Below are 21,823 nucleotides of genomic sequence, written 5' to 3'. Positions count from 1 at the left end.
CTGGCCTTCCCTTGCACACCCGACCAACAGCACAGCAAGCAGGGGGATAGGAGCAGAGCATTCCTAGTTTGAGCGGCAGGGAGCTCAGCCCCCAGGTGGATGGATTATACATTTAGATTGCCCGCCCTGCCTCTTGGACAGAGTGGGAGTCAGACCGGACTGGAGGCTGTCCCATCTTGGTGCCCTAAGGCAAAGAAGCAGACAGTGTTTCAAAACTCAATGGAAAGCCGCCTCTGCTACCCCTCTGAAGTGGCGCCTGGGTCCCGTGGACCCACCGGGACCCATGGTAGGGCCGGCCCTGCTGCTCATAATACAATTACTGTAAGTGAGTCGGCAGTGAGTATAGCAATATGACAAGTGGTTTCGTTATCCTGACTGAACATCATATGACGTCCAGCAGGATAAGCCGCGGGGGCACGCAGCGTAGCGATCTGTGGTGTGGTGTGTCAGTCTGACACACCGCAACTCCAATCTAGGTAAAGAGCCCCTGACGGAGGCTCTTTACTATGTGATCAGCTGTGTCCAATCACAGCTGATCGCAGTGTAAATAGGAAAAGCTGTGTATTGGCTTTTCCTCTATTGTGTCTGACAGATGCGAGTAGAGGAGAGCTAATCGGCTGACAGTGCCTTCTCATCAGTGATGCCTATAAGTGCCATCTATCAGTGTAAATCAGTGCCACCCATCAGTGTCCATCAGTGCCACCTATCAGTGCCCATCAGTGCTGTATAACAGTGCCACCTATCAGTGCCCATCAGTTCCGCTTATCAGTGCCCATCAGTGCTGCATATTAGTGCCCATCATCAGTGCCCATCAGTGCCACCTCATTGGTGCCACCTCATCTGTGCCACTTTATCAGTGCAGCCTCATCAGTGCTCGTTAGTGAAAGAGAAAACTTACTTATTTACAAATTTTATAACAGAAACAAAGAGAAACCTTCTTTTTTTTGTTTATAGCGCAAAAAATAAAAACCACAGAGGTGATAAAATACCACCAAAAGAAAGCTCTATTTGTGGGGAAAAAGGACGTCAAAATGATAAAACATTTTGTTTTGGATACACTATAGCATGACCGTGCAATTGTCATTTAAAAACTAACAGTTCTGCAAGCTGAAAATTGACTTGGGCAGGAAGGGGGTGCCCTGTATTGAAGTGGTTAATAAGTGAAGTGAAACAAGATGCAAATTCACTTTGCTATTTGGACAGCCTTTACTCCTTTAGCAACCATCATTTTTGTTTTGTCATATTGTTTTTAAAATTCAGATTTGTAACCATTTAGCAATTTTTCCTGATTTCGTTGTGGGTTGGGAATGATCAGATGCTTCAATCCTGATCTGCAATTCTGTGTATTTCTTTCACCATGTAATCTCCCTAATGCCGTGTACACGTGGTCGGACTTTCCGACAGAAAAAGTCAGACGGAATCATTTCATCAGATATTCCGATCATGTGTGGGCTTCAGCTAACTTTTTTTTTCGAAAATTCTGACGGACCTAGAAATAGAACATGTTTTAAATCTTTCTGACAGAATAAATTTCTATCGGAAAAAAATGTTTGTATGCAAGAGGGTACAAAAGTACCCATACCATTTCACCAAAAAAGTGACAAAAGTGTTAAAAATGACAGGAGACGGTCTTTGGCAAGTCCTTTATTAAAGTCTTCTTTCATTTTCTTTCTTCTGGTCTTCTTCCTTCTTCCTGGGGATGAAGCCCTTGTCCTCATCAACATGGGGACAAGGTGCTTTGGGGGGACCCAAAGCATCCTCCCAATGTTGAGGGCATGTGGCCTGGTACGGTTCAGGAGGGGGGTGCTCTCTCGTCCCCCCTCTTTTCCCCTGGGCCTGCCAGGTTGCGTGCTCGGGTAAGGGTCTGGTATGGATTTTAAAGGGGACCCCATGCCATTTTTATTTTTTTGGTGCAGGGTTCCCCTTAATATCCATACCAGACCTGAAGGGCCTGGTATGCTCTTGAAGGGGAACCCATGCCATTTTTTTTTTTCATTAAAGTTGTGTTGTAAGTCGCGGTGTGATTCACACTCAAGTCGTGTCCAAGTTGCCTCCCAAAGTCAAGTTGGAAGTTGGAAGTTGTGTTGCCCCTGTGTCAATGGACTGTTATGATACAAGTTCAATAGACACAGATTGTTATTGTCAGAGTCACTTCGAATTTCCTATCTATATCGAACTGTGTCAAAATGAAAATGAAAATAAAGCATTTATTTATGTCAGATCTTTCATTTTTCGTATTCTGTGCTTTCATTATCATTTGTCAGAACGATAACAAAAATACCTAAAATTCGGACAAAATGCATTCGGACGAAAATGCATGTGGATGAAAACAAATGCACATGTCTACTAAAATGTTTGTATCCATGTCCACCCACCTACCTACATCATTTATGTACAGTATAACATCAGCATCTTCATCTAAAAGTGTTTACCAATCTTTGAAGAAAGATATTTAGCTTTTCTTCAGAAATGTAGATAATAACCCTACTATAATTTGCTATAGTTCTGATTTTCTTAAGATGTAATTTTACCATTCAATTTTTCTTTATAATTTTTGTATTTGCACACATCCTTTTTATTTAAAGCTAACATTTAGCCTGTGTATATTTTATGTTCCCTGGTCCTTCATCAACATGCTAATTAAATTTTTTAAGTAAAATATTACTGTTTTTATTACATACCTCATTTTAGACCCAGCAATGTTATTATAGGACTTTGTGCTTCTCTATGCAATGTAGGTAGACCATGGTGAGTAGGAGTGGCGGGGGGAGGAGAGTGGTGTACAAAGCTTTCTGAAAACGTCAATGCATGCATCAGTATGTATTTCAAGAGCCCTCAGCCCTAATGCAAGTTAGGCTGGTACCTAGGAGGAGTTATGCAAATATCAGAGTGACTAGGTGGGTTGATGTCAGTCTGGAAGAGTGGGCATTTCGTAGGCAGGCTGCCCTGGGTAATACCCCCATGATTTAAAAAAACTAAAATCCAATGAAAGAAAGGGGCCAACAGGGAAAGTAAGGTTGGGGGGGAATGGATGGATGAGGTCATTCTATCGCCAGGAAAGGAGGCGGGTCTATTTGACTTGCTGCAGCTTCACAGTGAAATCAGAGAAAGCTATTTCAGTACATTAGAGGAGCCACCTTTTGTACTGTACATTAGGAGAAGCCTTGTCTCCTCCTCACTTTCTGAAACATCGGGAAATACACTGCATTAATCACATTACCAAGAGCCTAACTAAGGTCCATTCAATAATTAATTACTACTGTGTATTGTTAAAATTTCAGACGCTTCTTTCAATCCCTAGAAAGCTACAAAATAGAAGGATGCCCCTTTCTATTCTCATCAATTTCTAACACATCACATTCCAGGAGCTATAATCCAAGTAGCCATTACAATACCAGATCACACTGTCACATTAGCATCTTTGGCAATGGTGTTAGAAAATTAAAATTTGGATCAATAGGTTGGGTTATTCCATGTAAAAGTAGGTTTAGGCTCACCATCGTGCTAATTCAGCATTATATCCACCTGCCTTTGTTATTCATAAATCTGTCCCTTAGATACCGAGCTTCCTCCTGGATCCTTTCCTCCACACTCCTCTTCCCCATCCCAAAATTTCTCAGTGTTGTCAGGGAAAATCGACGCATTGTCTTCCATCTCTCTCCATTGCTCATGATGACCCCTAAAAGTTTTGAAAGGTTTAATACATATTGCTCTTGAACACCCCATAAAATTCAAACATTTTAAACAATAACATATTGACTCCCTCTGTTCTGCATGACTCCCACCAGGGACACCATGGAGCTTATGGGTTCTCACTGTCTTTGCACAGGTTTCCTCCTATTATATGAAAATATAGTATATTACTAATTTAAGTGAAAAGCTTCTAGTAACCCCTTTTACACTGAGCCGCCCTGGGCTTCAGCGGTAAAGCAGTGCTATTTTTAGGTATGTGTGTATGAGCATAAGAGACATTAGACTGTAAGTCATTTTGGACACAAGGACCAATGAAAATGGCTCTATGTGATGATAATGAGGTCTGTTGAACCCCAGACTGTGTGGACAGAATGGGGAGATTGTACTAAACACAGTGTCAACCTTATTTATCCACAATTCAAAGGTCAGCTATGATTTACATCTCATGTCTGTGCTAGGCATTCATGGGATTTAATACATTTGACAAAAGAAGACAATCTAATTACCAGCACAGTTTATAGAAAGCAAGAAAAGTTAGATGCCCAGCTGGGGGTCATAAAACTTCCAATAATATCGTAAACAGTAGGGGGCGCATGCGCGGCGCGGAGCGAGTAGGAGGCTAAACCTAGGAGCTCCGGGGACGACGGAGAATCTAAGCACTCCCCAGGACGATTCTGAACACCGATCTCAACACAAAGTGCCTCTCCCTTCTGTGGGACCATTTGTGCATGCTGACATCCAAGAAAGGCAAGCGGAAAACCGCCCAACGATCCCTTACTAACTATCTTTTGAGAGTTACTGAGCGGCTGGAGATGTCCCAAGATGGCGCCCAGGCCTACACGGACGCGGAGGCCTCGCGGTCGGCGGGCTCTCCTACAGGTACCGGGGACGCCCCCTTGACAAAAGCAGACTTAGAAGACAGTCTGGCCAGTATGTACGACAGATTGGCCAGGAAATTCCAGGCGGAATTACACTAATCTACTAGCACACTTTCGCAGGAGCTAGCGTCCCTGGGAGGTAGGACAGACCGCCTAGAAGTCAAGCATGACGAACTGCACTTGGCCTACACAGATCTCCGGAGAGACCATGAGGCACTGGGGGACACGGTTGTCCAACTCCAGAATCACTTAGAAGACCTGGACAACCGCAACCGAAGGAATAATGTGAGGGTGCGGGGGGTCCCCGAAACGGTGACAGACCTTTCGGCTGCGATTACTAAGCTGTTTCAGCAGCTTCTACCAGACGGCCCCGGGGATTCCTTTATCTGCGACCGCTTGCATAGGGCACTGAGACCCAAACCTCCCCCGGAGAGACCCCCCCGGGACATTGTTTTGTGCCTCAAGGACTTCCTTGTGAAAGAAGATATTCTCAGGGCTTCCCGCACCACACCTCGCATTCAATTAGATGGGGCCCCGATTCAAATTTTCCCAGATATAGCCCCTGCAACGCTGGACAAAAGAAGAAAGATGCGAGAAGTCACCTCGGCCTTACAAACAGCGCAGATACGCTATCGCTGGGGCTTCCCATTTAAATTGATTATACTGCACAATGGGGCCACTCACATCGCTACTACATCACGGGAGGTAAGGAGATCTTGGTGCGGCTGGGCCTGCAAGAACGACAGCAAACACCGAGACACCCCCCAACCCTTGCCCGTCTCCCATTTGGGCCACCCCATCGCCTCAGAGGGATAGACGTTCCCGTAGACTACAACCGCTGCCTGAAATTTGACCATACATCGAGGTATAAGGGGCTCATTTCAATGTCAGAGCAATGCCAGCAGGTTATTAGAGATTACCATTAGGACTAGAACCGGAGACATTCCCCCTTTTTATGACTGGTGGGAGCCCCCTCTTCTACTACGCTGAATGGATATGGCTATGTTCACTATCTTGATTCTCCCAGTCCCCAGGGAGGATTTTGTTCTTTTTTTTTTCCTGGTACTCTTTTTCTATTCTTTTTTGGACTCGCCTCACTTCCCCCCCTCCAAACTTGCCCACCGCTCTCCACCTTATCCCCTTTTCGGATTCTCAACTCTAGCTTCCCCATTGGACTGGGGCTCTTTTATTTTTGTTTTTCTCACTTTTTGTTTTTGACTGGCACTATTTGGCGGAGGGTCATACCCTCTTGGACCTTTTTCACCAACCACCTCTGTGGTGGGGTGTGAGTGGAGCAAGTGGAAGTAAAGGCCCTATTTGGTTACACCTTTTTTGTCGGGATGGATTTTCCATCTCGACCCCATAGAGTTATAAGTTTTGTTACCTTATGTTTTTTTTGTTATTTTTGTTCTCATGCTGACTTTACTGCTAGACGTTTTATAGGTTTGAATGTACTGCCTATTGTTAACCCTTATTATTATGGGCTCTTTGGCCGGGATCGGGGGCCAGATGGGCCACTCCCGACTGGGGGTGCTGGTGGCTCCTCTGGCATTGGACTCTGGTGTGCGATTCCAAACTCCTTTCAGATAACTCTCAGCTGCGCTTTTATACTAACTAGACATTATGGGTCTGCAGGTTATCTCCCATAATGTGAGAGGTCTAAATTCCCCCCAGAAGCGGAGGAAGGCCTTTCGCTGTTATAAACGAATGGGGGTTGACATTATTCTATTACAGGAGACCCATTTCTCTTCGGTGGCCTGCCCAAATTTTTTTGATAAATCTTATAGACTACACTATTGTACCACGCTTGAGTCCAGGGCCAGGGGAGTTGCGGTGTTTATCCGTAACTCTGTCCAGTTTGAACCTTCCCATATCTACAAGGATCCTGGTAGTAGATTTATTATTGTGCAGGGACTGTTACAGGGCAAAGCGGTAACTATTGCTAATTTGTACGCGCCAAATACAGCGCAAGGGGCTTTCTATAGTGCATTTTTACGCACGCTAGATAGATACATCTCCCCCCATGTGATCGTGGGTGGGGATTTTAATCTAGTGGCAAGCCCATCCCTGGACAGGAGCAAACCGTCACACAGTGCTAAAGCGTTCCTCAAATTTCTTACCAAATCTTTTGATAAGTTGCAACTCATTGACACCTGGAGGGCATTGAACATTGGCGCAAAGGAATATACACATTACTCCCATCCACACGATAGCTACGCAAGACTTGATTACGTTTTTGCCTCACCTATTCTACTAGCCAACTCAGCTCTGGCGACCATCCACCCGTGCCCATGGTCGGATCACCAAATGGTGGCCTTTCACACTTCCCATGTCGGCCTTTCCCCCGCAGTCGCCTCATGGAGGTTGAACGACTCTTTATTAACAGACCCTGAAACATACACCCGCATAGCAAGTCACCTAGATGATTATTTTAATATTAATGATATAGATAACATCTCCCCCCAAGTTCTCTGGACCGCCCATAAGGCGGTACTCCGTGGCCATCTGATTGAGATCGCAGTCACTAAAAGAAAACAGAAACTCCAAAAGATTCAAACACTCACCCGGGACTTACGCACACTATATCAGGCCCATGCTAGTACACACTCAGCAGATACGCTACTATCAATCAACCAAAAAAGGGCTGAATTGAACACTATACTCTCAGAACATACGGAAAAATCATTGCGTTGGTCCAAAGCCAAGTTCCTCTTGCATAGCAATACAGCCTCGGGCATGTTCTCCCGCAAACTTCACCAATCATTGCAACCTACACACGTCTATAAATTGAGAAACAATTCCGGCCACCTGGTTACCCATCCTGGCGAGGTTCTGAACATTTTTAAATCCTTTTATCAAAATTTATTATCCCCCCCTCGCAGCCTACACCTCGTACTGCTGACCAGTGGTTGTCTTCTTTATCCCTCCCTTCCCTCTCGGAATCTCAGCTGGCAACCTTAAACGCCCCCTGTACCGACCTAGAGGTTATGGCCACCATTAAGTCACTTAAATCTTCGACCGCACCCGGCCCTGATGGCTATACCTCTATGTATTATAAAAAGTTCTTCCAGGTACTGGTCCCCAGACTGACAAAACTTATTAACCAGACGTTACAAGGACATAAACTACCAGACGAAATGTTGTGTGCTAATATGACATTGATCCCCAAGCCGAACAAGGACCACACCCTACTCCAAAACTATAGACCTATTTCGGTTTTGAATAACGACATTAAAATTTTAGGGAAAATATTAGCGAACAGATTGGCCCCCATCATTGGTACCCTTGTAGGCCCAGAACAAACGGGTTTTATCCCTGATAGGCAAATTACAGATAATATTAGATTGGCCACGAATATAATCCAAGATGCAAAACTTTTCTCTCGCAAAGTCCTGATTTTGGGGTTAGATATTCACAAAGCATTTGATAGTATTCTCTGGCCATATTTAGATTTGATTCTGACTAAGTTTGGTTTCGCAGGTGAATTTGTGAATGGGTTTAAGGCACTGTATCATAGCCCCCAGACTAGGATAAGGCTACCTGGCTGCTCTTCGGATTATTTTCCGGTGGGCAGGGGTACCCGTCAAGGGTGTCCCCTGTCCCCTCTGATATTTGCCCTGGCCTTGGAGCCCTTGGCAAGGGCGGTCGTGGCTAGTCCGGATGTCGGAGGGTATATAAAAGAGGAGGGGGGGTATAAGATAAGTCTCTATGCGGATGATGTCCTAATGTTTTTGCCCAATCCGGTGATGTCGATACCTAACCTTCTAGGGATCCTTCGCTCCTTCCAGGGGTTTTCTGGGTTGGGGGTCAACCTAACTAAATGTTCTGCCCTACCAATTAATTTCACCCCTCTTGAGATAGATAACCTACAAAACTCATTCGGAATCTCCATGTCTAATCGCACATTACAATACCTCGGAATTAAATTGGCCCCTTCCCTGGAAGACATATATAGGGCTAATTACCTCCCCGCATTTATTGCGGTCAGAAGATGGCTGAAATTATGGTCGACGTTTCGGATACCTTTAATGGGTAGAGTGGTAGCCATCAAGATGTCTATTTTGCCAAAATTATTGTATTTTTTCAGAGCTCTCCCTCTATATGTCCCCCGCCAATCCCTCACTACACTTCAGAGGGACATTAACACTTTTATTTGGCAAAACAAGAGGCCAAGGTTTGGGAAGCCCATGCTGCATCGCCCTATGCCACAGGGGGGCCTAGGATTGCCCGATATTTGGTTATATTATCTGGCGGCTAGATTGGCTCAGAAGGCACAATGGCATGCCCCCACAGGAGGGGTGCCCTGGCTTAAATTTGAAACTCAATCCATACGCCCGTACTTTCTCCCGGGCCTCTTGTGGCAGGAGGGACTGAAGCCGGGAGATCTGGCTCCTCTTAATACCATTGTCAGCCGTTCTTATTACCTATGGTCTCTTTATCGTCTCAAATTTAAATTAAGCCCTGATAGGCCCCGGATGGCATAGTTTCTAGGCGATAGGAGATTCCCTCTGGCTTTTGAATCTCCTGGCTCCTTCAGATGGTGGGTCCAGAACTCATTGGTCACCTTGCGGGATCTGCATGACAACACTGTCAACTTTATCTCTTTCTCGCAGCTTCGTGCACGATATGAGATACCGCATGGGGAGTATTATAAATTTCTTCAAATTCGCCATTTTTTTCACACACACTATAGGACCCCCCAGGTTCCAGTCTGTGCACAGTTTGAATCTATATGTTATCGCTACTCAAGGGATAGAGGTATTATCTCTACTTTGTACAAATACCTTATTGAAACACTACAACCAGGGAAGTCCAGGGCTATGATCTTGTGGGAAACGGATCTGGCCACGGAATTCTCGGATGAGGAATGGCGAGCTATGTTTCAGAATATGCATAGATGCTCCAAATCAATGGCTATAAAAGACACTGTGGTGAAACTGCATACACGTTGGTACCTAACCCCCACTAGAGTTCATAAGTTTTATCCATCAGTCCCTGACCTCTGTTTCAGAGGTTGCCCGACGGCGGGCACATTGATGCATACCTTTTGGAGCTGCCCCCTACTACGGCCCATCTGGGACCAGGTCGCTACCACAGTGACCTCCATTCTGGGACATAGGATTGATCTCACGGCCACACACTGCCTATTATTTGCACCGATCCCAGGGATTCCGCTAACTGACCAGAGGTTACTCCATACCCTATTCTGTGCCATTCATTGGACGGTAGCCCTACACTGGCGTACACACTTGCTTCCCTGGGCACAAGTTCTCCATAGGATGGATTCTATCTGCCTTATGGAGCGCATCCATCATACTATTATGGATACTATGCACAGGCATACTGCTAAATGGGCCAAGTGGCCTACCAACAATGAACCTTTTTGAGTGGGGCCTCTACCCGGTCCCCCTCCGGAGGTTGTTTAAGATCTAGATGGAGTTGGCCTCCAACAGGGTTGAGCTTGGTCTTCTCTCTTCACCGCTTCGGCCTCTGAATATACGCTGCCAGTTGGAGAGGACCACCGGTACACACTGAGCGGTATTCAGACGAGTTATCGAAGTGCAGAAAAACGATCCGAACAGGTTCCTACATGTATAGTCAGCGTTTTAGTTTAACATTTGTTTCAAGTTAAGTTAATCTGATGCGGATAACCCGGCTATTTATGACTGGTATCCCGTAATACGACTAGTCAGAGCTAGTCAGGAAGGATCTATAACGGATTTTCCTTTTGTTCTTTTTTTTTGGTCTTTTTTTTCCTCACAATGCTGGATAATTTCTTTTGTTTCTTCTATTTTGAATATCAATGGAATGTACCAGAATGTTAACCTATACTACAGCATTGTATCTGCTTTTGTTATTCTGTTTACTACTTTACGACCAATACAATAAAAACTTTTGTATTAAAAAAAATATCGTAAACAGTAATTAGTGATGAAAACTATCAAATTTAAATTCAATGTCTGCACTAATCATTCATAGGATTTAATACAGTTGACAGAAGAAAACCTTCCCGTTTCTAGCACAATTGACAGAAAACTTAGATGGAAAATAGAGACAGTTAGATGACAGGCAGCGGATGATATAGCAGGATCATAAACATTATTTTTCAGAATCTGGAAAACCTCTAATGCAGCCTTGTCACAAATCTTCTGTCGTAACTAATGTCTCGTAACAAAATACACATATGCAAGTCCTGGGTTTTGACCTGAGATCCCACTACAAGAGCCAAATAGTATACTGCGCAGTTTCTATAATTCCTGCCATGAGGAAAATAGGAATATAACAATCAGTTAGATGCCAAATAAGTCTGTATTACCAGGTTAAAGAAGACTACAAAAATACAATATACTTTACAAAATATGCATAGGAATGAATGAATGAATGAATGAATGAAATACTTGTATAGCGCACAATGCCAACTGAATCGCCTCTAGGCGCTGTGGCGAGCTTTGATCATCTGCTAAAAGAGGAAGGTCTTGAGTTTTTTCCTAAAAGCCAGGTGATTTTCTTCCAGGCGGATGTTGATCAGTGCCCATCAGTGCCATCTCATTGGTGCCACCTCATCTGTGCCACTTTATCAGTGCCCATCAGTGCAGCCTCATCAGTGCTCGTTAGTGAAAGAGAAAACGTACTTATTTAAAAATTTTATAACAGAAACAAAGAGAAACCTTCTTTTTTGTTGTTTATAGCGCAAAAAATAAAAACCACAGAGGTGATAAAATACCACCAAAAGAAAGCTCTATTTGTGGGGAAAAAGGACGTCAAAATGATAAAATATTTTGTTTTGGATACACTATAGCATGACCGTGCAATTATCATTTAAAAACTAACAGTGCTGCAAGCTGAAAATTTACTTGGGCAGGAAGGGGGTGCCCTGTATTGAAGTGGTTAATAAGTGAAGTGAAACAAGATGCAAATTCACTTTGCTATTTGGACAGCCTTTACTCCTTTAGCAACCATCATTTTTGTTTCGTCATATAGTTTTAAAATTCAGATTTGTAACCATTTAGCAATTTTTCCTGATTTCTTTGTGGGTTGGGAATGATCAGATGCTTCAATGCTGATCTGCAATTCTGTGTAGTTCTATCACCATGTAATCTCCCTAATGCCGTGTACACGTGGTCGGACTTTCCGACAGAAAAAGTCAGACGGAATCATTTCATCAGATATTCCGATCATGTGTGGGCTTCAACTGACTTTTTTTTCGAAAATTCTGACGGACCTAGAAATAGAACATGTTTTAAATCTTTCTGACAGAATACATTTCTATCGGAAAAAAATGTTTGTATGCAAGGGGGTACAAAAGTAACCCTACCATTTCACCAAAAAAGTGACAAAAGTGTTAAAAATGACAGGAGACGGTCTTTGGCAAGTCCTTTATTAAAGTCTTCTTTCATTTTCTTTCTTCTGGTCTTCTTCCTTCTTCCTGGGGACGAAGCCCTTGTCCTCATCAACATGGGGACAAGGTGCTTTGGGGGGACCCAAAGCATCCTCCCAATGTTGAGGGCATGTGGCCTGGTACGGTTCAGGAGGGGGGTGCTCTCTCGTCCCCCCTCTTTTCCCCCCGGCCTGCCAGGTTGCGTGCTCGGGTAAGGGTCTGGTATGGATTTTAAAGGGGACCCCATGCCATTTTTATTTTTTTGGTGCAGGGTTCCCCTTAATATCCATACCAGACCTGAAGGGCCTGGTATGCTCTTGAAGGGGAACCCATGCCATTTTTTATTTTTTTTTATTAAAGTTGTGTTGTAAGTCGCGGTGTGATTCACACTCAAGTCGTGTCCAAGTTGCCTCCCAAAGTCACGCTGGAAGTTGTGTTGCCCCTGTGTCAATGGACTGTTATGATACAAGTTCAATAGACACAGATTGTTATTGTCAGAGTCACGTCGAATTTCCTATCTATATCGAACTGTGTCAAAATGAAAATAAAGCATTTATTTATGTCGGATCTTTCATTTTTCGTATTCTGTGCTTTCATTATCATTTGTCAGAACGATAACAAAAATACCTAAAATTGGGACAAAATGTATTCGGACGAAAATGCATGTGGATGAAAACAAATGCACATGTCTACTAAAATGTTTGTATCCATGTCCACCCACCTACCTACATCATTTATGTACAGTATAACATCAGCATCTTCATCTAAAAGTGTTTACCAATCTTTGAAGAAAGATATTTAGCTTTTCTTCAGAAATGTAGATAATAACCCTACTATAATTTGCTATAGTTCTGATTTTCTTAAGATGTAATTTTACCATTCAATTTTTCTTTATGATTTTTGTATTTGCACACATCCTTTTTATTTAAAGCTAACATTTAGCCTGTGTATATTTTATCTTCCCTGGTCCTTCATCAACATGCTAATTACATGTTTTAAGTAAAATATTACTGTTTTTATTACATACCTCATTTTAGACCCAGCAATGTTATTATAGGACTTTGTGCTTCTCTATGCAATGTAGGTAGACCATGGTGAGTAGGAGCGGCGGGGGGAGGAGAGTGTTGTACGAAGCTTTCTGAAAACGTCAATGCATGCATCAGTATGTATTTCAAGAGCCCTCAGCCCTAATGCAAGTTAGACTGGTACCTAGGAGGAGTTATGCAAATATCAGAGTGACTAGGTGGGTTGATGTCAGTCTGGAAGAGTGGGCATTTCGTAGGCAGGCTGCCCTGGGTAATGCCCCCATGATTTAAAAAAACTAAAATCCAATGAAAGAAAGGGGCCAACAGGGAAAGTAAGGTTGGGGGGGAATGGATGGATGAGGTCATTCTATCGCCAGGAAATGAGGCGGGTCTATTTGACTTGCTGCAGCTTCACAGTGAAATCAGAGAAAGCTATTTCAGTACATTAGAGGAGCCACCTTTTGTACTGTACATTAGGAGAAGCCTTGTCTCCTCCTCACTTTCTGAAACATCGGGAAATACACTGCATTAATCACATTACCAAGAGCCTAACTAAGGTCCATTCAATAATTAATTACTACTGTGTATTGCTAAAATTTCAGACCCTAGAAAGCTACAAAATAGAAGGATGCCCCTTTCTATTCTCATCAATTTCTAACACATCACATTCCAGGAGCTATAATCCAAGTAGCCATTACAATACCAGATCACACTGTCACATTAGCATCTTTGGCAATGGTGTTAGAAAATGAAAATTTGGATCAATAGGTTGGGTTATTCCATGTAAAAGTGGGTTTAGGCTCACCATCGTGCTAATTCAGCATTATATCCACCTGCCTTTGTTCTTCATAAATCTGTCCCTTAGATACCAAGCTTCCTCCTGGATCCTTTCCTCCACACTCCTCTTCCCCATCCCAAAATTTCTCAGTGTTGTCAGGGAAAATCGACGCATTGTCTTCCATCTCTCTCCATTGCTCATGATGACCCCTAAAAGTTTTGAAAGGTTTAATACATATTGCTCTTGAACACCCCATAAAATTCAAACATTTTAAACAATAACATATTGACTCCCTCTGTTCTGCATGACTCCCACCAGGGACACCATGGAGCTTATGGGTTCTCACTGTCTTTGCGCAGGTTTCCTCCTATTATATGAAAATATAGTATATTACTAATTTAAGTGAAAAGCTTCTAGTAACCCATTTTACACTGAGCCGCCCTGGGCTTCAGCGGTAACGCAGTGCTATTTTTAGGTATGTGTGTATGAGCATAAGAGACATTAGACTGTAAGTCATTTTGGACACGAGGACCAATGACAATGGCTCTATGTGATGATAATGAGGTCTGTTGAACCCCAGACTGTGTGGACAGAATGTGGAGATTGTACTAAACACAGCGCCAACCTTATTTATCCACAATTCAAAGGTCAGCTATGATTTACATCTCATGTCTGTGCTAGGCATTCATGGGATTTAATACATTTGACAAAAGAAGACAATCTAATTACCAGCACAGTTTATAGAAAGCAAGAAAAGTTAGATGCCCAGCTGGGGGTCATAAAACTTCCAATAATATCGTAAACAGTAATTAGTGATGAAAACTATCAAATTTAAATCCAATGTCTGCACTAATCATTCATAGGATTTAATACAGTTGACAGAAGAAAACCTTCCCGTTTCTAGCACAATTGACAGAAAACTTAGATGGAAAATAGAGACAGTTAGATGACAGGCAGCGGATGATATAGCAGGATCATAAACATTATTTTTCAGAATCTGGAAAACCTCTAATGCAGCCTTGTCACAAATCTTCTGTCGTAAATAATGTCTCGTAACAAAATACACATATGCAAGTCCTGGGTTTTGACCTGAGATCCCACTACAAGAGCCAAATAGTATACTGCGCAGTTTCTATAATTCCTGCCATGAGGAAAATAGGAATATAACAATCAGTTAGATGCCAAATAAGTCTGTATTACCAGGTTAAAGAAGACTACAAAAATACAATATATTTTACAAAATATGCATAGGAATGAATGAATGAATGAAATACTTGTATAGCGCACAATGCCAACTAAATCGCCTCTAGGTGCTGTGGCGAGCTTTGATCATCTGCTAAAAGAGGAAGGTCTTGAGTTTTTTCCTAAAAGCCAGGTGATTTTCTTCCAGGCGGATGTTGATTGGTAGAGCATTCCATAGCCGAGGCCCTTGGACAGCGAATCTCCGATCCCCCTTAGATTTATACCGGGCTTTGGGCACGAGGAGGAGGTTTTTGTTGGCTGATCGAAGACTGCGGTTTGGTGTGTAATGATTTATTTTCTCCATTAGGTATTGCGGAGCTTCTCTATGCACGCATTTGTGGGTGAGGCAAAGGGTCTTGAACGTGATCCGATTTTTTACGGTTAGCCAATGTAAGCTCCTCAGCGAAGGAGAGATAGATTCCCAGGGTTTTTTTCCTGTTATCAGCCTTGCTGCCGTGTTTTGGATCAGTTGTAATCGCGCAAGTTGATATTGTGGTAATCCTATGTAAAGCGAGTTTGCCTAATCCAGTCGTGAATTAATGATTGTTCCAACTACCACTGCTTTGTCATTCTTTGGGATAAAAGGGATGAGTCTGCGAAGCATGCGTAGCAGATGGTGAGATCCACTGACTACAGATCCTATTTGCGCATCCATTGACATTTGTGCGTCTAAAATAACCCCGAGACTCTTCGCTTTGGTCTTTGGGGAGATAGTCTGCCCAAAGACCAGGAATGTTATCATGTTTGATCTCTCTCATATTGTAATTTCATTCTGTCCAACATTATTTTGGATATAAGATCGCAAAATCTTGTCTGATGGAAATATAGATGCATTTATAAAAAAATAAAAAAATAAGGGGGTGTCTACTAAAAATCATGAAACACTTCACTATACCTTCAGGACACCTCTCAGGTCTTTTGATTGGTTATGTTAATTCTGTAATTGCCCTCTTCAGGGACCATAATAAATGGCTTATTTTGCAGCTCAGAGCTCCAGCTTACCATTAAAACTAAAAGGGAATGAAATAGGGCATTCATGATGAATCTAATACATCATATTGGACTTACTCCGCAGTGGCTAAAAAAATTACTTTAGGCACTTTTCACTTTTAATCCAGTTTATTTTACTATTACTAATTTTCCATTTTGTGATATATTTTCTGTAAATATTTGCTTGCACCATTTTTCTTGCCTTTCATTAAAATATAATTTAAAAATCATTAAGCTGAATTTCTGTAGTTCTAAGACTTTGTTTAGACAGGCGCCATCACACATCCTGCATTCAGCCTCCCTTCGTTTTTTTGCCTGCATCTGCCCCAGGAATCAGGTGGGCACCCTTTTGATGTTGATGTAGATCCAGTGGCTGCATTAAACCAGCTAGATATAGCCGAATGTCTAAATTTGACTTACGGGCAGTAGAGGGTATACAAATCTGAACATACATTGTGATAAAATCCAATCACCTGCTATCATGTCAAATTTTGACATGCAGCTGTGCCTGCAACCACTTCTATGGGTTGCCTGCACGCAGGTGCAATAATAAGAGTAGTCTGCACCCAGGACATTTGTCTGAATGAAGCCTAACTGGAAATTAAGGAACTTATTGCCACTTTGAAGAAAGCTACTTTTTAAAATTCTGTTAAGTTCCTGTCTGGGTGTGGCAGTGAGTGTCACAGACATTTCTTAAGTGTCAGATATGCTACAGCAGATGCTGTGAATTGTCCTTCTATAAAAACGCATGCTGGTAATAACTGGTTTTGCTTAATTGCAGAGTTAACCTACCCCAGTAATGTCCACTCTCATTCTGATGGTGCTTTAGTTGTTGCAGATGGGCTGGGAAATTTCTATGCAGGGTAAGTCTGAGAGTACTCCAAAGTGCTGAATGATATGTATGTGCTTTTGTAGCACCCCACCCTAGTCAGGTTAAATTTTGTTTTTGACTCTGCTGTACTATGTGGAGCAAAAGTCTATTTTTCAGGTCTGGCCATGTTTCCCTAAGCTTGGTGGCTCATTGTTCCTGCTCTGTGTAGGAGGGACAGCCACTGAATTTATGGATGCCCAGAACTGGAAAAGGTCTCTTCTTTCACTGTAGAGTGTCAGTGGAAGCTGAGTGGATGACAGCTGTCCTTCAACATTGAAAGTAGGACCTTGATCTTGTACTCCAGGCATGCATGCACTTTTGGGGTTTATGCCAGAGGCTGCTGTAAGGACTGTGACTTCTTATGCAGAGTCTCAGATTAGCTGGCTACCCCCTGCCTCCAACAAAGGCTGCTGTTAAAAAGAATTGTTACTCAAGAATGTGTCCTTCTGTATCTGCTTTGCATTTTGGAGTATCCTGCCTCCCCATCCTTCTCTCCTGTTTAAGGCACTGCAATAACACTACAAAGGGACATCCCCAAGAGTGAGCCTGTGTTGGTCAGTGTGCTTGGAACTGGTATCTCAGCCTGGCTGCCTTTGAATAGGTAAGGGTAATCTGAATGATTTTCAGTGGCCCCTTCAGGGATGAGCACTACACTAATACATGTAATAGTATAAACATTGATTCTAAAGATTTCCTTAAAAAACACTCTTCAGGAATTCAGGCAGCAGATGTTAATTGTTTATAGGGCTTATGCCTATATGTTTATCCAACATTTGACAAGTTGTATGTTTTCCAGCTTCAACTTCTATCTTCGGAACAGAATAATTCAGATACCCTAAGTTCAACCTAAAAGGACCAACATTGCCCGGCATTGATAACAGCTATGATGCTCTGTTGAGAATCAGCCATTTAATGGTACGACTTTGGAGCAAAAACAATCCTCACCTAAGAAAGCTCTTAAACTTGTAGAAAAATTTCTGAGTACCTTGTACGATGTATACCTTTGTGGGAGGGTGGTATGTGTGAACCATTTTTGAGTACTAGGCTGTTCAGCTCCTTATAGTGATGAGGATGTTGTTGATCCAATGGTTATATAGTGACTGTGTAGTGAAGTGTGCCTAAAGCAAACAGTTACAAGATCAAGTGATTCATTAACAGTCTTTATTAGCTAGGAAAGTAGTATATGGCCAACACGAACAATAATAATCTGACTTAGAATGAACTGGATTCACAATGACTTGTGCTGGCTAGCAGATTCGGCGCTAGTCAATGGGAATTCAGTCCCAAGCCAATTTATTATGGCGTTCGCAGTCTGAATCCAATCTGCTCACTAGCCAGGATTAAAAAAACAGGGCAAAGAAATAAGTGGTTGGGTTCCCCGTTTGTGCTTCAATGTTAAATGTTTACGAAGTGGTTAAAGCGGACGTAAACCCATCCATAAAACAGTTTAATCTCCGGCATGTGCTGGAAATGTAACGTGCCGGAGATGGCAGCTTCCTTGGCTGAAAACGATAGGGGGGTTTACTTACACTTTATTAATGTTGATCCCACCTTTGCATTGCAATTATTACAGTTTTATTGACTTTTGTTAGATTAATTCTAAATTATTGCAACTGGTTTATATGGTACAAGTGTATTGACAAGGCACATATAAACAAGTTAGTCTCTACTTAAAACATATGGCCCCAATTTGGAAATTATTATTTTGTTTTTATGTTCTTACCGAAATCCTTAAAGAATAATCCTATTAGATCCAAATTCCCTCTGTCACTGAACACATCACTGTGATCTTCTAGGGCCTCCTTTACAGCATTGTAGCCAAACAGAGTGACCGCTCGACTGTTGCCCAGGTAGAGTGTATACACAGGTCCATACTTTTCACCAAGCTGTTGATAGAGACTTGTGTTTTTAGTAGAATTGTACAGGTTCAAGAAGAGCTGTAACTGGAAGAATGTCTAATGTTCTTCTGTCTAACAGTTTTCATGTTTAAGGCTAGCCATACTGTAAGAAAGAAGATATTTCACTTTTGGCTGGAGACTCCAGCTAATCAGAGTGATTACTGGAGTTCTTGCTCCACTCCCATAATTTTTGGCCCCGCATTCAGCTTATTAAGAGTACTGCCAATAGAGGCTCTCACTCTTGTAGAACAGACAGCATGGAGCTTATCCCACATCCCTTACTGTAAGGAGACCAATCAGAAGACATATAGGCAGGATGGGGATCTCATTGCCCTGTGCCATGATCAAAGAGACCAGGCTATACAGAAAAAGATACGGTAGGCAATGAAACTAAAAACAATGATGTGGGGGGTACAGAGTGATATTAATGTTCATTCACTGAACTTTATTGAGAAGTCAGTCATGACTGACATTTCTATACAGTTCTATTAACTACAGCATCATTGTGATGTAGTGTTTAACAAAGCAACATAATGCACTCAAAAAAGTATGGAACTATCTAAAAAAAAACAAGGAATTTTGCTATGTCAATGTATTGGGTCTGCACATGGATCTCCTGTCTGCCTAGTCCCAGTGCATCTGGTGTGAACAAGCCCTTGTTTCCTGACTGACTGATTTGCCATTAGTGTGAGCAGCATATATTACAATCGCCGATTAATTATTTTTTGTTTATTTTAAAGAGTCAGAGCAAGACCAGTAATCCAAGAAAACAAAGTCCTATGAGTAAAGACTAAACAAAATGAAAACACATCCAGCCAATGAATCAATTCTCATGTAAAGCACATGCTTTCTCAAGGCATTTGGATCTATTATGGGTTATCTTTAAAGGGGGAACTTCTATTTAAACTATTTAAAGCATGGCACCTTAATGATAGACTGATAATAAAAAGAAAATGTGAAAATACACAAACACAATAAGGGCCGGTTCACACTGCGGGCGATGCGAGGCGACACGACTCGCCTCGCCTCGATCTGACAAGTCGCCCCCGTTCTGTACAATGGAACCGTTCTGAGAGGAGCGACTCGAGTCGCTCCGACTCAGAAAAAAGGTTCCTGTACTACTTTCGGGCGACCTCGGGGCGACTTGCATTGACTTCTATACAGAAGTCATCTGCAAGTTGCCGCTGAGGTCGCGGCAGGTCGCGGCGAGGCAAGTCGGTGTCGCCTCGCATCGCCTGCAGTGTGAACCGGCCCTTATGGCAAATGTGGTAATTGGTTGCTATGGGTAAGCTGTCAAGCCTTCATAACCTCCAAACCCTTCACTGTCCAATAAAAGCAGAGGACTCCTTTTCTAGTGACAAGATTATGACGATCCTCAGTATCTCCTGTGAGACAGGGAAGAGCAGTGCTGCAGCTTGGACAACGTCGAGGCAGTGAGAGGAGTCAGGTAAGTGTTTAAGAAAACGGGCAAAAACTGTGGGATATAAAAAAAAAAAAAAATAACTGCATTAAGGTAAAAAACACTTTGAGTTTAGACCCACTATAAGTTATGGGAGTTCATTCTTCTTATTCATATGCCATGTACACAGGGTCGGACTTTTAGACAGAAAGGTCCGACTGAACGTATCCGTCGGACAATTCAACCGTGTGTGGGCTTCATCGGACCTTTGCTGTCGAAAAATCAGATGGACTTTAGATTTAGAACATGTTTCAAATCTTTCCGACGGACTCCAGTCAAAAAATAAAATTGTCTGTATGCTAGTCCGATGGATGAAAGCCAATGCTAGGGCAGCTATTGGCTACCGGCTATGAACTTCCTTATTCTAGTCTGGTCATACGTCATCACGGTCAAATCCATCGGACTTTGGTGTGATTGTGTGTAGACAAGTCCGATTAGACGGAAGTCCGTTGAAAGTCCATTGAAAGTCTGTCAAAAAGTCAGACAGAACTCGAAAAGTCCGGTCATGTGTACACGGCATAAGAATTATTCCCCATCATTTTGGTATAAATGTGACTCATAGATTGGAAACATCAGTGCGGTTTAGTGTGCACCTTTTGCCAACATTCCTGTGAGATTTCTTCCTAGAATACACTAAGAGTGCATTGTTTTAGAATACTCAGTGTAATTACACTAACCTTCACCAGTGATTGTGGCATTTCAGTGGAACTAATCTGTAGAACATTCCCCAGAAATGGCAGAGGGGTGGGCCCGGGTGGCAAGTTTTTCTTCTTTACATTCATCCACCATTTAATGAGATAAATGAGGAGAGTGACCACAGAAGCGAGGAGAAGTGTTACCCCGACATTCACCAACATCCTGATAATAATTTCTCTGTACTCTCTACAAACCACAAACTGCTGTATTATTTAGTGACATAAAACTTGACAACATTCCAACTATAACTTGACTGAGTGTTGAATGAGGACAGGTAGGGTGTGTTGGAGTTTGGTCCAGCTACAGGCATCTTGCATAACAGATTGTAAAGCTATCCTAATAATAAGGCAAGCCATAAATTACCTTATTTTCTTTTTACTCACACCATGGGTGATAGGAAAGAAAATTGCTTGATTCCTCAACACAGTCAGTGTTGATGGGGAATGCCTCTTGCAGCGCTATTCCCAGCCTTCCCAGCTGGAGAGACACAATTATTACTGCTAGTGACTATAGCCACTGGTAGCAATTGTATGTAAAAAATCCAACATGCTTGTTGTATCCATCGATGGATCTACTTGGGTACAATCAGCCTGGCCTTGAATAGAAAGAATCTCTGCCAGTCTCTGCAGAACAGGCCAAATTTTGAAACATGTATGGCTGGCTTTACTTATCCTGAAATAAACTGTTCATGTTGTTTTATTCAGGAGTAGACCAGCATAAAGAAATGGTGTTTTAATCCACCATTTTGTCTTTATCATAACTATTGTGTATCCAGAGCCTTGATGAGGCCTTTCAAGGCCACTCAAAGCCTTCTTAAGAGTTCACTGACTAAACCTGCATAATATTTCTCAAAAAAGCCCTATGCTGAAATAAAGCCCCGTGTGCCAGTCTAAAAAATACAGAGACTGATATACT

The 21,823-nt window shown here is 42.4% G+C and overlaps 1 pseudogene; it reads right to left on the bottom strand.

Moving 5' to 3' along the window:
• LOC143987699 (cytochrome P450 2H2-like) overlaps nt 1-21,069 on the bottom strand; it is a 39,705-nt pseudogene extending 18,636 nt beyond the window's left edge.
• Nucleotides 21,070-21,823: the final 754 nt, after the last annotated feature.

The sequence above is a fragment of the Lithobates pipiens genome, unplaced genomic scaffold, assembly GCF_037356315.1.
Source record: "Lithobates pipiens isolate NorthernLeopardFrog02 unplaced genomic scaffold, aLitPip1_a1.2 Scaffold_1, whole genome shotgun sequence".
NCBI lineage: Eukaryota > Metazoa > Chordata > Amphibia > Anura > Ranidae > Lithobates > Lithobates pipiens.
The sequence above is the reverse complement of the archived record's forward strand: the minus strand, read 5'-3'. Positions and strand labels throughout refer to the sequence as shown.